Raw genomic sequence first — 17,999 nt, 5'->3', positions numbered from 1 at the left:
ATGATATAAGGGAAGTTATTTATTAATCGGGAAAAGTTCACTCTTACTAAGATTTAATTTATAACCTGAAAAGAAACTAAATTGTGCTAATAACTCTAAAACAGCAGGGATGGATTTTTGAGGATTAGAAATATATAAAAGTAAGTCATCAGCATAGAGTGATATTTTATAGGACTTTAAGCCCCAAGTTATCTCAATAATATTTGGAGATTCTCGAATGGCAATTGCAAGAGGTTCTAATGCAATATCAAATAATAAAGGACTAAGAGGACAACCTTGTCGAGTACCTCGAAAGAGAGGGAAAAAAGGTGAGCTTAAATAGTACAGACCGAGGCCATAGGAGAATGATATAACAGTTTGATCCAAGATATAAATTTCAAGCTAAAATTAAACATTTCAAGCACGTTAAATAAGTAAGGCCATTCTACTCGATCAAAGGCTTTTTCAGCATCTAAAGAGATAACACACTCAGGAACATTTAGTGAGGGGGTATAAACAATATTTAACAGTGTGCGAATGTTATAGAAAGAGTAACGACCTTTAATAAAACCCAAACAACAGGAATTCTGCAGATGCTGGAAATTCAAGCAACACACATCAAAGTTGCTGGTGAATGCAGCAGGCCAGGCAGCATCTGTAGGAAGAGGTGCAGTCGACGTTTCGGGCCGAGACCCTTCGTCAGGACTAACTGAAGGAAGAATGAGTAAGGGATTTGAAAGTTGGAGGCGGAGGGAGAGATCCAAAATGATAGGAGAAGACAGGAGGGGGAGGGATAGAGCCAAGAGCTGGACAGGTGATAGGCAAAAGGGGATACGAGAGGATCATGGGACAGGAGGTCCGGGAAGAAAGACGGGGGGGGGGAACCCAGAGGATGGGCAAGAGGGATATTCAGAGGGACAGAGGGAGAAAAAGGAGAGTGAGAGAAAGAATGTGTGCATAAAAATGAGTAACAGATGGGGTACGAGGGGGAGGTGGGGCCTAGCGAAAGTTAGAGAAGTCGATGTTCATGCCATCAGGTTGGAGGCTACCCAGACGGAATATAAGGTGTTGTTCCTCCAACCTGAGTGTGACTTCATCTTTACAGTAGAGGAGGCCATGGATAGACATGTCAGAATGGGAATGGGATGTGGAATTAAAATGTGTGGCCACTGGGAGATCCTGCTTTCTCTGGCGGACAGCGCGTAGATGTTCAGCAAAACGGTCTTGCAGTCTGCGTCGGGTCTCGCCAATATATAAAAGGCCACATCGGGAGCACCAGACGCAGTATATCACCCCAGTCGACTCACAGGTGAAGTGTTACCTCACCTGGAAGGACTGTTTGGGGCCCTGAATGGTGGTAAGGGAGGAAGTGTAAGGGCATGTGTAGCACTTGTTCCGCTTACACGGATAAGTGCCAGGAGGGAGATCACTGGGGAGGGATGGGGGGGATGAATGGACAAGGGAGTTGTGTAGGGAGCGATCCCTGTGGAATGCAGAGAGAGGGGGGGCAGGGAAAGATGTGCTTAGTGGTGGGATCCCGTTGGAGGTGGCGAAAGTTACAGAGAATAATATGTTGGACCTGGAGGCTGGTGGGGTGGTAGGTGAGGACCAGGGGATCCCTATTCCTAGTGGGGTGGCGGGAGGATGGAGTGAGAGCAGATGTACGTGAAATGGGGGAGATGCGTTTAAGAGCAGAGTTGATAGTGGAGGAAGGGAAGCCCCTTTCTTTAAAAAAGGAAGACATCTCCCTCGTCCTAGAATGAAAAGCCTCATCCTGAGAGCAGATGCGGCGGAGACGGAGGAATTGCGAGAAGGGGATGGCGTTTTTGCAAGAGACAGGGTAAGAAGAGGAATAGTCCAGATAGCTGTGAGAGTCAGTAGGCTTATAGTAGACATCAGTGGATAAGCTGTCTCCAGAGACAGAGACAGAAAGATCTAGAAAGGGGAGGGAGATGTCTTCATTTTTTTAAAGAAAGGGGCTTCCCTTCCTCCACTATCAACTCTGCTCTTAAACGCATCTCCCCCATTTCACGTACATCTGCTCTCACTCCATCCTCCCATCACCCCACTAGGAATAGGGTTCCCCTGGTCCTCACCTACCACCCCACCAGCCTCCGGATCCAACATATTATTGTCCGTAACTTCCGCCACCTCCAACGGGATCCCACCACTAAGCACATCTTTCCCTCCCCCCCTCTCTCTGCATTCCGCAGGGATCGCTCCCTACGCAACTCCCTTGTCCATTCGTCCCCCCCATCCCTCCCCACTGATCTCCCTCCTGGCACTTATCCGTGTAAGCGGAACAAGTGCTATACATGCCCTTACACTTCCTCCCTTACCACCATTCAGGGCCCCAAACAGTCCTTCCAGGTGAGGCAACACTTCACCTGTGAGTCAACTGGGGTGATATACTGCATCCGGTGCTCCCGATGTGGCCTTTTATATATTGGCGAGACCCGACGCAGACTGCAAGACCGTTTTGCTGAACATCTACGCTCTGTCCGCCAGAGAAAGGAGGATCTCCCAGTGGCCACACATTTTAATTCCACATCCCATTCCCATTCTGACATGTCTATCCACGGCCTCCTCTACTGTAAAGATGAAGCCACACTCAGGTTGGAGGAACAACACCTTATATTCCGTCTGGGTAGCCTCCAACCTGATGGCATGAACATCGACTTCTCTAACTTCCGCTAGGCCCCACCTCCCCCTCGTACCCCATCTGTTACTTATTTTTATGCACACATTCTTTCTCTCCCTCTCCTTTTTCTCCCTCTGTCCCTCTGAATATACCTCTTGCCCATCCTCTGGGTCCCCCCCCCCCTTTTTTCTTCCCGGACCTCCTGTCCCATGATCCTCTCGTATCCCTTTTGCCTATCACCTGTCCAGCTCTTGGCTCTATCCCTCCCCCTCCTGTCTTCTCCTATCATTTTGGATCTCCCCCTCCCCCTCCAACTTTCAAATCCCTTACTCACTCTTCCTTCAGTTAGTCCTGACGAAGGGTCTCGGCCTGAAACGTCGACTGCACCTCTTCCTACAGATGCTGCTTGGCCTGCTGCGTTCACCAGCAACTTTGATGTGTGTTGCTTTAATAAAACCCGTTTGGTCTTCCGAAATAATAAAAGGGAGAACTTTTTCTAATCTGTTTGCTAATAATTTAGAAAAAATTTTAGAATCAACATTTAATAAAGATATTAGTCTATAAGATGCACATTGAGCAGGATCTTTATCCTTCTTTAATATTAGAGAGATTGACGCTGTATAAAAGGATTCGGGAAGTTTACCAAGTTTTAATGAAGCCTCGAAAACCCTACCGAACCAAGGGATTAATGAAGGTGCAAAAAACCTATGAAATTCCACGGTAAACCCATCAGGGCCAGGAGCTTTCCCCAGGTTCATAGAGCAAATAGCATTCTTAATCTCATCAGTGGTAATGGGAGTATCTAGCATAGAAGACATATCCTGTGAAACCTCAGGGAAATCTAGGTTATCTAAAAAGTCATTCATATATTTAGAGTCTCGTAAAGACTCAGATTGATATAAGGAAGAGTAAAAATCAAAGAAGGTTTGATTAATCTCCGCATGATCCAATATCAATCGATCATTTTGATTATAAATCTGATTAATTTGAGATTTAGAATAATTAGACTTCAATTGATTAGCCAACAATTTGCCAACTTTGTCACTGTGTACATAAAATTCACTTCTTGTTTTCTTTAATTGGTTTACAATCGAAGATGAAAGTAATAAACTATGTTCCATTTGAAGTTCAGTTCTTTGTTTATACAACTCCTCAGAGGGAGCTGTAACATATTTGTTATCAATTTCCTTAATCTTGTCCACAATGACCAGCTCCTCCTGCTTCAGCTTCTTCCTCAAAGCAGCAGAATACGAGATAATCTGACCATGAATATAAGCTTTAAAAGTATCCCAAAGAATGTTCACAGAAATATCCTCTGTATAGTTGATTGTAAAAAAAAATCAATCTGTTCATTCATAAAGTTAACAAAATCTGAGTCCTGAAGCAACAACAAATTAAAACGCCATTGTCTATTATTTTGTGCGTTGACCTGAATTTTAATAGAAAGCTTAAGTGGAGCATGATCCGAAATGGTTATAGAGTCGTAATCACATTTAATCACTGAAGAGATAAGCCGAGAGTCAATAAAGAAGTAATCAATTCTTGAATAGGAATGGTGAACATGTGAAAAAAAGAAAAATCTTTTCCCTGAGGATGCAAAAAAATGCCAGATGTCTGTCGACCCAGAATCAGAGAGGAATGAGTTAATCAAAGTTGCAGATTTATTGGGTAAAATCCGTGAAGGAGCCGAACGGTCCAAAACTGGGGATAAGCAAGTATTAAGATCTCCACCCCAGATCAATGAAAACTCATTCAAATTCGGGAACCGATTAAATAATGATTTATAAAATTCCGGACAGTCCATATTGGGTGCATAAACCAAAACTACCTTTTTATTAAACAGTAGACCACTAACCAGTAGAAATCTACCATTCAGATCAGAGATGATATCATGTTGTACAAAAGTAACTGAGGAGTCTATAAAAATAGAGACGCCTCGAATCTTAGCGTTAGAGTTCGAATGAAACTGTTAGCCCTTCCAGAATTTCAAAAAATGTAGTTTGTCCCCGCTCCGCACATGGGTCTCTTGTAAAAATAGAACATGTGCTTTAAGTCTCCGGAATACTTTAAAAACTTTTTTCCTTTTAATAGGATGATTAAGACCATTAGTATTCCAGGAGACAAAATTAATAATAGACTCCATAAACCCTAAAGTCAACCCGCAAAAAAAAGGATTGACGATAGGTTCGACCCACGAACCCGGAAAGGGAGCAGAACAAACCAGAGATAACGGGAAGGAGAACGCAACCAATACTTCAGTAATGTAAGTAGCCCAAGAAGAAAAAAACTAAACGTGAAGCCCCACCCACCACCCCCACCCCATGACCCCAAGGCTAAATCTAAAGCAGACCCACCAGAAAGAAGCAAGCACTAAAACTACCCCCATGACTTCTGATAGACGCTCACTAAAAAAAGTGTAAATATAAAAAAGATCAGCTAGTTATAAAATAGTAGAAGAATAAAAAAAGGTAAATCAATTAAGACAAGCACAATGTAAAACAGAGAAAAAGCCTGAAAATATAAAGAAAACCGTAACAGACCACAGACCCTATGATTAACCAAAAAAAAAGAAACAAAATTATTAACATAAGCTAGTTAGGAAAACCTACAAAAAAAAGTACATTTAAAGACTACGAAATTTAAGGCCTCAGAGGAAATACGCAAAATGATACTAAGGGAATAACCACCCATAATCCCCAGGGAAAAAGAAAGGAATGACGCAGTTAGAAAGAAAGTTTGGCAACCATATTAATTAATCAAAAATAAACTTTTCTGCCCATATAAAACAAAAATTAAACCCAACAGATTCACAACCTCCGATCAAACAGAGATAGTTAAAAATTATGATTAAGATGTTGAAGGTGAAAATTGATCCAGATAACTCTGGGCATCCAATGGAGATTCAAAAAAACGGGAAACTCTGTCAGGCATGCGGATCCTTAAACGCGCTGGGTAAAGCAGCGCTGGTTTTAAATCCATTTTGTGGAGTTCCGACATCACAGATCTGTAACGAACCCATTGATCCCGAATCTGTTTGCTGAAGTCCTCCACGAACCAGATCTGAAGATCCAAAAAATCAATGTAACCTTTAGATCGAACAAATCGAAGCAGTTTCTCCTTGTCTTGAAAGTAATGAAAATGTAAAATGACATGCCGAGGTTTATCTGACTTAGACGAATATGATGGAACTCTGTGAGCCCGATCCAATAACGGTGGTTGGTCAGGAAATACGGTAGGAAATGCATCTTTTAAAAGTTGAGAGAAAAACTTTATAGGGTTGTCGGATTCAGCAGCTTCACGAACACCAATAATTCGAATATTCTGCCATTGCATTCTGGATTCTAAGTCAGAGTTTTTAAAAGTCAGGAAGTCAAGTTTTTTCTTCATTGTAGTAATTGTTTCTTCAATTTTCTCCATCTTGAGTTCATTTTGTTGCATGGATTTTTGAAGATTAGATGTAGCCGACTGATGTTCCATGATAGATGTTTGCATTTTATCGATTGAATCGGCAATTTTCTGGAAATTAATTGAAATTTCCGCACGAATCAGCTCCTTTATAGAGGTTGAAATTTCCCTTTGAATTAGATCCGATATAGCTTTCAGAGTTGAAGGTGGTTCAGTCGGAGGGAGATCGGTACCTTTCGGTCTAACCGGAGGTTTGCCGTCTTTCCCATTTTTTCCATTCTTAGACATAGCAGACCTTAAAAGCATCCAAATATCAAAAAGCCCAATTTATTTCAGATTATTGTAAAAGTCGATGCCTTAATGGTTAGCTAAATATAGCTGATCATAGGAAAAAAAACTCAGCGGTAATGGAGCGAGTCAAGAACACGACTTCACTCCATGAGCTCTACCGGAAGTCTCTGCTCAGAGCTTCAGTGCTGCTTCAAGCTAGTTGGAGCATTAACCACACCTTCTTGGTCCAAGTGCGGAGTCATAGGGAAGTCCGCATTGGAAAGGGCCCATTAACCCAACATCTCTGGGCAGATCAAGATGTACTCGAGCTAATTCCATTTCCCAGCTTTTGATCTGTATCCCTCTCAATTCTTAATAATCCATATACCTGTCCACATCCTACTTAAATGTGTCCAATGTACCTGCCTCAACCACATTCTCCATGTACCACCTGTTTCCACATTCTCCATGTACCACCTGATGGGTAAACAGATTTCATGACATATCAATGGTAATGAACCTAATTCTGAATCTGAAAAAGTGCACCTCAGGTTCTAATTAAACCTTCAAACTATGTCCTCTAGTTTTTGACTCTCCATCACTTGCTTCTGGGCTGAGTGAAATCAAGCCAGTAGAATGGCATTTTCAGTTGTAAGGATTGACAATGAAGCGTCTCTGCTGAAGGGTGAGCACTGCCGGCCTCTCCATGTAAACTGAAGCATCTTATCTCTGTAGACATTTTGGTAACTTCCTCTGTGTCCTCTCCAAGCTCTTGAATGGGCATAGAACTCCACCTAGGACCTCACTAGACCATTATACTTTCTTTCTCCTTCCTTGTTTCTCTAAAACTATTTTGCTTTCCCATCACATATATAAGTGGATCTCCTTTGTTTCCACCTATTGCTTCATGCTGAAGCTCATTTGACACATTGGTCATTTAGGATTTTCAATCTCATTCTTATTGTCAATTTCCACAACTGCTAGAGTAATCTCTTTTTTCTTTTGCGTGCTCCATTTCCAGAAAGTCACCTTTAGCCATGTCCTTTAGAGGACAGAAGGAACATGCTTCTCCACTTTCCCTTTTGTGGGTCGGTGCCATGTCATCAGGAATCAATCTTATTGTTCTTCCCCATGAGATGCTGCTTGCAGAGTAGTTTTACAAGTGCTCCCTGCCGATAATACATACAAAGATGCCATATCTGCAGTTCACGTCAAATATTTTAGAAGGTCATCCAACTCTTGTAGAACTATATCAACTGTGGCCAAGAGTGTTACAATGCAGTTACATCCCACTGATCATAAACACGAGGAATAAACACTTAACGTTTATTTATTTGTTTGTTTATTGGGATACAGCGAGGAATAGGCCCTTTTAGCCCTTCGAGCCACGCTGCCCAGCAATCCCCCAATTTAACCCAAGCCTAATCACAGGACAACTTACAATGATCAATTAACCTACCAACCAGTATGTCTTTGGACTGTGGGAGGAAACCAGATGGAATACGAGATGTTACTAGAGCCTTGATCAGATACACAAGAAGACGATGCAGCAATTAAAAAAAATCTCAGTAGAGGTAAAGAGAATAAAGAATGGCTGTCTTATCTGCTCAAAAGAGAACTGCGTGGATCAATGAAGAAGATGTTGCTAACAATCATCAAGTCAGACAATATCTGTGGAAAGAGAAACAGTGTTAACATTTAAGATCAAGAAGATAAAGAGAGACACTTTGCTGCAGCTAATTGAACATAGAATAGTACAGCACAGTACAGGCCCCTCGGCCCACGATGTGCCGACCCTCAAACCCTGCCTCTCATATAAGCCCCCACCTTAAATTCCTCCATATACCTGTCTAGTAGTCTCTTAAACTTCACTAGTGTATCTGCCTCCACCACTGACTCAGGCAGTGCATTCCACGCACCAACCACTCTCTGAGTAAAAAACCTTCCTCTAATATCCCCCTTGAACTTCCCACCCCTTACCTTAAAGCCATGTCCTCTTGTATTGAGCAGCAGTGTCCTGGGGAAGAGGCACTGGCTATCCACTCTATCTATTCCTCTTAATACCTTGTATACCTCTATCATGTCTCCTCTCATCCTCCTTCTCTCCGAAGAGTAAAGCCCTAGCTCCCTTAATATCTGATCATAATCCATACTCTCTAAACCAGGCAGCATCCTGGTGAATCTCCTCTGTACCCTTTCCAGTGCTTCCACATCCTTCCTATAGTGAGGCGACCAGCACTGGACATAGCATTCCAAGTGCTGCCTAACCAGAGTTGCTGCCTCACCGCTTCAGCATTCTGAGGTTCAAATGTGACCCCTGCTACTGCCTGTGTGAAGTCTGCATATTCTCCCTGTGTCACAGAACATCAAAGAGAACAGCACAGGTACAACCCCTTTAGCTCACGATGACTGTACCAAGCACAGTGCTGAATTAAACTAAACCATTTTATTCTGCCTATACATGGTCCATATCCCTCTATTCTCTCCATATTCACGTGTCTATCTAAAAACCTGATAAATGCTGCTGACATTTGTTTCCACCACCACCCCCGGCAGCTATTCCAAGCACCTACCAACATCTGTGTAAAAAAAAACCTGCCCTGTATACTTCCTTTAAAGTTTCCTTCCCTCACCTTAAATGTACATATTCTAATATTTGTTATTTCTACCCCTGGGATGAAGATTCCATCTGTCCCATCTCTGCCTCTCATAAATTCCTATCAGGTCACCCCTCAGCCTCTACCATTCCAGAGAAAACAACCCAAGTTTATCCAATTTCTCCTACATTCATAGTTCATCCCTCTAATCCAGGTAGCATCCTGGTAAATATCTCCTATACTCTTTGCAAAACTGTATTGGGGTGACCAAAATTGCATGCAATTTCCTCCAGGTGCTTCAGTTTCCTCTCTCGTCCCAAAGACGTGCGGACTAGTAGAATAATTGGCCACTGCCAGCTGCCCCTTGTGTGTAAGTGAGGTGTAGAAGCTGGGGGTAGTTGGCAGGAATGTGGGGAGAATGAAACGGGATTGGGGTAAATAGGTTGGCATGGACTCCATGGGGCCAAAGGGTCTGTTTCCACACTCTGTGATTTTATCATCCTTCCACCATCACCCCGTTAGTAACTTCAGTGATGTCACCTGTCATAGAATCATGGATCCATGCCCTTCGGCCCGACCATTCCATACTGACCCCAGTGCCCAGCCAGCTGATCCCAGTTTCCTGTTATCAGCCCACATCCCTCTAAACCCCACCCCTCCATGTACCTATTGTCAGATCTCAGTTATCTTTGATCCTTGGGTTCTTTTAGGAGTTCAGGAATGAGCGGAAAAACTTTGATTCACTGTTTCTTCACGATTGTTTATTTTGAAGTTTAAACAAAGGCACAGAGCATTTGAAAGTGAGTGAGGAGCTGAGAAGCAAAGCAGAGATTAAAAAGGTTCACTAGATACAATATATTCAATAGATTCAATAAAAAGATGATGCCTTTGGGAAAAATCTATCACCATTGTAATCCAGATAACAGAAATTCCTTGGGTAAGAGTAAACCAATACTTCATTAAAAAATGAGAAGGTATTGTATATGTAACTGCTATATCGTCCTCTGCCAATACGTGGGAACAAACCACCGCATACTGTGAAAAATATATGACTTTGTTAAAGATACAAATTGTGTCAGTAAAAAGCTATGATTTAAACTACATTTTAGTCTTGCAGTATTTCAACTAATATCTTATAAAAAGTATTGAGGAAAAAAAATGATTCCACTGTGTACGGCTTAAATTATACTATTGTACTTGCCTCCACCACATCGCAGGCAGTTTATTCCATATACTCAGCACTCTCTGTGTGAAAAAGGGTCCTCTGTTCCCTTTTAAATCTTTCTTCTCCCACCCTTAACCCATGCCCCTGTAGCTTTCCCCTATGCTTGGGAAAAGATTGCTATTGTCCACCTTACCTATGTGAGGGCTTCTGTTGGTTGGAGTTGACCATAGATATTGAGTCCTAGCTGTCCAGATACACAAGCCTGGGAAGAACGGTATGGAGACCAAGCTGATGCCCATGTGGCTAGCTCCCCTTCTCCACGTATCTGATGTATCAAAGGAACGGCAGAGACTGATACAGTTTGGTACCAGCAGCATCGCAGGAGTTGCCTGTCAGCATTGAACTCAAAGTAGGACTGCCTTAGGGACTCCAGCTCCTGAGTTTTCCCTCGAAGCCTTCCCTATGATAGGTATAGCTGCAAGGAAGCGGAGGTTTGAGATCAGAGATTTCCTTCTCCTGGGTGAGCTGCCAACGCGGCTGATGAGCCCTATCTGCCTGAAGCAATTAGTTTTAAGGTGCCAGTAACCTGCCTTTGTCCTTTCTCCTGTCAGTAGATACGGTTCCGCCGGGTTTAGTAGCTAAGCCACACTTGAAGGCCAGGAACTAGACTTGGTTGTCAGAGGCTATTTGAGACGCACGCCATTGATAGCGTTTAATAGGTCGTGGGAGCTTGGCCCCATTACCACCCCCCCCCCCCCAGCTATAACCACCTTTAAGGAACCACCGTACCTATGCCTCTCATAATTCTGAATCTTTCTATAAGGTTGCTCTATTTTCCAAGGAATAAAGATCCAGTATGGTCAATCCCTTCTAATAACTCAGACGTTGGAAGTAGTTTCTCGTTTCTTTCCAGTTTAGTGCCTTGCACGATGATTATTGTAACCAGCTGCTCTTTGTGGATATGGGACATAAAGAACCAACTAGAAGAGAGTGTAGGAGTTCCTTTGGGCCATAGGTCGGAGGAAGATGTTTGGGTTACAGATCTTGACAGCCTCCTGCAGTTATGTACAATCGACTGAAAGGGCAGGCCAGCAATTGATAAGGGTATCGGAATGTGAGAACAATCATTGGAGTATTCTCCCTCACTGTTCAGCGCCAATGTGAAGGCTTTTTTCAGCCCCAGTGAGCAACACCCAGAATTAATTTCCATCTTTACAGGGCAGCTGCTTGTTAGCGACTCATGACAACCTCGTGCTGTATCCCACAGCAAGTGAAGTATGGCCAACTCCAGGTCAGACTTGAAGTTAATGAGCTGGATGAAAGAAAAGAATTGCCAAAGTTCTGGCACAGCTTTCCCATGTCCTTGGCTGAGGCAGCAGGGATTCAGGTGAACCCTCAGTTAGCTGGGAACCAGGCCATTAAGATCCACTCATCTTCCTTTAACTTTGTGGGCAATTATTGACTCTTTCCAGCTGCTGGAAATGCTTCATATGCTAAAATGTTGTACCATGGCTAATGAGGGGAGACTCTGGGTATCTCCAATTCACAGGAGGAGTTCGCAGAACAAATTAGTCCGAGGAGCTAATGAAAATTCACCCCTCTAAATTAATGCCTGCCGGGCTTCTCCATGGCTCAATGGTCCCAGAGTGTTAATTTTAATGGCGATTTTTATATGTTGTTTTTAGATGCAGTGCCTGATGTTGGTTTTCTTACAATTTACACTGGCTGTGTCCCCTGTGCGTGGCATGTTAAATTGGTGATTGCAGATAAACCAAACACAACATTGCAGCGGAGCTGGATTACATGGAACGAAGCTGGAGATGTGCAAATAGATTTTAAATCATTAGTTGCTCCCGCCAGCAACATTCTCAACAAGCTTTCTCTGACAAGTTACATTCTGAATGCTTGATGACCCTGAGCCTCCATAATCACATCAAATGATGCTCAGGTGGAGGTATGATTCTATCACTGAACAGTCCTGTTGATAACATCAATGAGAGACATGGCAGTTAATGCAAACAAAGGTTAACAGCTTAGAAGTGTTTGTTGTTATCAGCAAAAAAAAATAATAGCAATGTGGAAATACCAAATCAGAGTGTCTTTAATTTGGGATTTTGATGTGTGCAAATTTCTTCCCATTTTCACAGGCAAGGTGGGGAGGGATTTTGTCGGAGCTTGCCTATGGAACAACAAAGATCCCCAACGCTAGGTTTAGGAACAGCTATTTTCCTACAGATATTAGGGTTTTGAACTGATCTGCACAATCCTAAACCTACCTCAGCTACAGACGACTGCAGGCCACCTCTTGCACTACAAAAGAAAGGCCGGTCTGATTTGGCCTTTCTTTTGCACTGGTCTTTTTCTTCACTGTCTGGAATAATTTATGTCCTGTGTATTGTTTGAATCTATGTGCCTTTGTAACTTTTCATTCCATCCATCATTAAGGACTCCCACCTCCCCTGTTGCTTGCCTATGGAACACTGGCCATTGGAATTGGAATTGGAATTCAATGTGCCTGATTACATTGTGTGGTGTCTCTCACGTGGAACGCCAGTATCAATAGTAAGTCACAAATAGCTTCACATTCGCGCACACCAGCAATCCCCTGCATTTTTATAGCACTGTTAATTGTGCAAAGATGCCTCAGAGGTGCGTAATCGATTAAACTTCAAGTCACTGAAGCAAGACTGAACAATGGAGAATACTTCAATACCAAAGCAACACACAAGATGCTGGAGGAGCTCAGCAATTCAGACAGCATCTATGGAAATGAATAAACAGTCGACGTTTCGGGCCAAGACCCTTCTTCACGACTGGAAAGAAAGGGGGAAGACATTGGAATAAAAAGTGGGGACGGTTCTAATACCAATATAAATGAAATGATAGTCAATCATTATGGGTTATATTTAAAGTCTTCATTTACCAACCACCATCTTACTTCCTTACTTATTAGATTAGATTATGAGGACACTCAGTCCTCGTTTATTGTCATTTAGAAATGCATGCATTAAGAAATGATACAATGTTCCTCCAGAGTGATATTACAAAAGAAGCAGGACAAACCAAAGACTAACACTGACAAGACCACATAATTATAACATATAGTTACAGCAGTGCAAAGCAATACCATAATTTGATAAAGAGCAGACCATGGGAACAGTAAAAAAAAGTCTCAAAGTTCTGATCGACTCCTGATAGTCCCCGATAGCAGGCAGCAGAAGGGAGAAACTCTCTCTGCCATAAACCTCCAGGCACCAACAACTGTCGATGCATTGGAAGCACCCGACCACAGCTGACTCTGAGTCCGTCCGAAAACTTCAAGCCTCCGACCAGCCCTTCGACACCTAGCACCACCTTTGCCAAGCACTTCGACCCCATCCCAGCCACCGAGCAACAAGCAAAGCCGAGGACCCGGGGCCTTCCCCTCCGGAGATTCTGGATCACACGGTAACAGCAGCAGCGAAAAAGGCATTTCAGAAGTTTCTCCAGATGTTCCGTGGTTCCCTCACGTCTGTCTCCATCAAATCAGGACTGTGCACGGCACCCTACTTGACAGATTACAGATATCATTCACCGGTGTGGCCGCGCAAGCTGTGTCGCACCACCATCTTCTCCTCCTCCGCCATGACATGGATGCCATTTAATCCATCACAACAATCCCATTAAATCTTTCCCCCTTCTGCTTCTGTCCCTCACACATGCCCACGGACCCTCTCCTCTCATTTGCTTGCCTCTTACTTGTGCTCAGTAGTACAGTCCACCCATCAGCACATCTTTGGGAGCTTGAGGGAAGCCAGAACACCGAGAAGGAAGTTTGACAGCTACTGTATAGCGAGACCGTGCAGACTTCACGCAGACAGCAACTAGGGTCTCCAGCACAGGGGTGCAGCAGCAATAACTGGTGCACTACCACTGCCGTCACTTGATGGCTGATGTTATGAGATGCAGATTGCCAGTGTTTCCTCTGTCTCTGGCAGTTCAAGTCAATTCCAACTTATCGAAAAATGAACAAAGATGGTGAGATACAGGTGCAGAGAATCAGAATCGGGTTCATTATCATTGATATACTTATATCATGAAATTAGTTTGCAGCAGTCAGTACATAAACTACACTATAAATTACTGTTTTACACTTGTATATAAATTAAATAATTTGTGCAAAAAGAGAGCAAAAATAGTGCAGTAGTGTTCTGAGGTTCATTGACCATTTAGAATCTGATGGCAAAGGGGAAGAAGCTGTTTCTAAAATTGTTGAGTGTGTCTTCAGGCTCCTGTACCTCATCCCTGATGATAGTGGTGATAAGACGGCTTGTCCTGGGTAATGGGGATCCTTAATGATGGATGGAATGAAAAATTGCAGTGGCGTCAGAGGTATGTAGATTCAAATACACAGGACATAAATTATTCCAGACAAAGAAGAAAAAGACTGCATAGCAAGGCACTAATGCAAAAGAAAAGCACAATCAGAGACATGCCCACAGTAGTGCAAGAGGTGGCCTGTAGTACTCCTCTGAAGATCAAGGATGTGATGCTGAGGCTTTATAAGGCACTGGTGAGGCCTCACCTTGGGTATTATGAACAGTTTTGGTCCCCTCATCTTAGAGAAGATGTGCTGGCATTGGAGAGGGTCCAGAGGAGGTTCACAAGGATGATTCCAGGAATGAAAGGGTTATCATACGAGGAACGTTTGATGGCTCTGGGTCTGTACTTGCTGGAAGGATGAGGGGGGGATCTCATTGAAATCTTTTGAATGTTGAAAGGCCTAGGCAGAGTAGATATGGAAAGGATGTTTCCCATGGTGGGAGAGTCTAGGGCAAGAGGGCACAGCCTCAGGATAGAGGGACGCCCTTTCAAAATAGAGATGCAGAGAAATTTCTTTAGCCAAAGTGTGGTGAATTTGTGGAATTTGTTCCCACATGCAGCTGTAGAGGACAGGTCGTTAGGTGTATTTAAGGCAGAGATTGATAGCTTCTTGATTGGACATGGCATCAAAGGTTACGGGGAGAAGACCAGGAACTAGGGTTGAGGAGGAGATAAGGGGAAATAAAGGATCAGCCATGATTGAATGACGGAGCAGACTCGATGGGCCAGATGGCCTAATTCTGCTCCTATGTCTTGTGCCTTATGGTCTTTGCCGAGTAGGGTGAGGATTGTGCGTGTCATTTCAAAACCCGTTAGAAAGTAGCTGTTCCTGTTCTAACCTGGTGGTGTGGGTCATCAGGTTTCTGTACCTCCTGCCCAACGGTAGCAGTGGAAAGAAGGCATGACCCCTGAAATATTTAAATATTGTCATAGTTTCTCCATTACATCACCTTCATACTTTGACAGACTCAAAGCAAAATATGAATCATTCATTCACAACCCAATTCATGTACAATTCTGAGTGAAAAGGGCAGAGAGAAACTTACTACTGAAAAGTTGGAAAGGTCAATGAGGGTAGTGTTAGAAGCAAATATTGCATTTGTCATTTTTATTCCAATTACTAATGTCAGACACAAGCAAGTGGCCGGCTTCCACACTGAGCCTGTTCCAGTACCAAGTTTTGTGGCTCCCACAAGGAGTTGGGTATTCTCAAAAATGGATTATATTACTCAAAACTACAAAGATAAATGCTCAGATTTCCACAGCACTTATTCCAGTCTGAGAACATATCAAAGCTCTCTGTGTAATTGATATTCAATTCAATTCACTCTATTTTCCCTGAAGAATTTTGTTTGTGCAGTGGTAAGGACAACATCACAGGACTTAAGATACACAACATATAGTTAAACACAATATAAAATACTCACAATGGTAATAAATACTAAAAGTTAATACATGTAAATTAGAACACAAATGAACACAATAAAACTAACCGTGTTTACTCTCAAAGATGCTATGCACACTATACAGTGGCATGCAAAAGTTTGGCCACTCTGGTCAAAATTTCTGTTACTGTGAATAGCTAAGCAAGTAAAATTTGAACTGATTTCCAGATGGCATAAGGTTAAAGATGACACATTTCTTTAATATTTTAAGCAAGAAAACTTTTTTTATTTCCATCTTTTACAGTTTCAAAATAACAAAAAAGGAAAAGGGCCTGAAGCAAATGTTTGGGCAACCTGCATGGCAGTACTTAGTAAACACCCCCTTTGGCAAGTACCACAGCTTGTAAACGCTTTTAGTAGCAAGCTAAGAGTCTTTCAATTCTTGTTTGGGGGATTTTCGCTTATTCTTCCTTGCAAAAGGCTTCTAGTTCTGTGAGATTCTTGTGCCGTCTTGCATGCACTGCTCTTTTGACGTCTATCCATGGATTCTCGATGACATTTAGGTCAGTGGACTGTGAGGGCCATGATAAAACCCTCAGCTTGCGCCTCTTGAGGTAGTCCATTGTGGGTTTTCAGATGTGTTTAGGTTCATTATCCTGTTGTAGATGCCATCCTCTTTTCATATACGGCTTTTTTACAGATGGTGTGATGTTTTCTTCCAGAATTTGCTGGTATTTAATTGAATTCATTTTTCCCTCTACCAGTGAAATGTTCCCCATGCCACTGGCTGCAACACAAGCCCAAAGCATGATCGATCGACCCCCGTGCTTAACAGTTGGAGAGGAGTTCTTTTCATGAAATTCTGCACCCTTTTTTCTCCAAACATACCTTTGTTCATTGCGGCCAAAAAGTTCTATTTTAACTTCATCAGTCCACAGGACCTGTTTCCAAAATGCATCAGGCTTGTTTAGATGTTCCTTTGAACCTTTTGAATAGAACTCTCACTGCTGCCAGAGGAAGATGTCTACATGGGATGGTCTCTCTCTCTCCCTCTCGCTTGATACTGTCAGAGGATGGCTCTAGAGGCCTGGGTTTTGGGGAAGGTTTAATAGATGTGGTTTGTAGACTGGGATCTGTAGCTCGCATGATGATGTGTTTCTGCTTTCTGGTCACTCCTTTTATTTTTGTCGCTATTTTGGGGGATTTTGAATTGGGGCAGCCTGCAGATAATGAACTGAGTATGCCCGGGCTCTTTCAATCGTTGTGTTTTATGTCCTGTGTTTTCCGCTCGTTTTTTTTTTGTCGCCGATTGTGCAATTTGTTTTATTTTGCATGTGAAAGGGGGTTTGATGTCTGTGGGGAAGTCGAATCTCAGGGTTGTATACTGCAGGCATACTTTGATAATAAATGTACTTTGAATCTATAATTCTGAACCACGGCATCGACAGACATCATAGCTCGGCATCAATGAGACTGGAAGGAAAACATAAAATAAACATAGAACTAAACAAGAAAATTAAATATAGATTATATTAAATTGAACATTGATTAGACACAAATTTTTAAGAGTACTGCAGTGCAAAGTAGTCATGGTGTTCCAGTACTGAGGTAGTGATGAGGGTTTTTAAAATTGTATTTACCCGTCTCTTTGAGCTGCTTAGCCCGGCACCCCCTGATTTAACGCTGCCCTAATCACGGGACAATCTACAATGAACAATTAACCTACCAATCCTTAGTTCTTTGGACTGTGAGAGGCAGCCTGAGCACCCAGAGGAAACCCACACGGTCATGGGGAAAACGTATGAACTCCTCACAGACAGTGGCGGGAAATGAATCCTGGTCGCTGGTGGATGGACACACCAGACCATAATGCAAGTGTCCAGTCAGGGTACTTTCAACAGTACTTCTCAAAGAGACAGCTTGGGAATAGGCCCTTCAGCCCATATCATTGGACCAGCCCATTTGACACTAATTGTATCCTAACCCATTTTATTCTCAGTTTCTCATCAATCACCCACCCCAGTTCAGACTCCAGCACTCATCTGCACAAAAGGATCTATGTGAGCAATTAATCTACCAAATCATGTGTTTTTTTTTGGCCAATTCCAAACACAGACAGCAATGGGCGTCAGGATTGAATCTACATCACTGGAGCTATGAAGCAGGAAATCTAATAGCTGAGCCACAGTGTTGTC

At 42.7% G+C, this 17,999-nt stretch overlaps 1 protein-coding gene across 5 annotated transcripts in view; it reads left to right on the top strand.

The window, feature by feature from the left end:
* large1 (LARGE xylosyl- and glucuronyltransferase 1) overlaps nucleotides 1-17,999 on the top strand; it is a 442,193-nt gene that overhangs the window by 383,158 nt on the left and 41,036 nt on the right. The window lies entirely within an intron of this gene.

This window comes from Mobula birostris, chromosome 9 (genome assembly GCF_030028105.1).
Source record: "Mobula birostris isolate sMobBir1 chromosome 9, sMobBir1.hap1, whole genome shotgun sequence".
NCBI lineage: Eukaryota > Metazoa > Chordata > Chondrichthyes > Myliobatiformes > Myliobatidae > Mobula > Mobula birostris.
The sequence above is the reverse complement of the archived record's forward strand: the minus strand, read 5'-3'. Positions and strand labels throughout refer to the sequence as shown.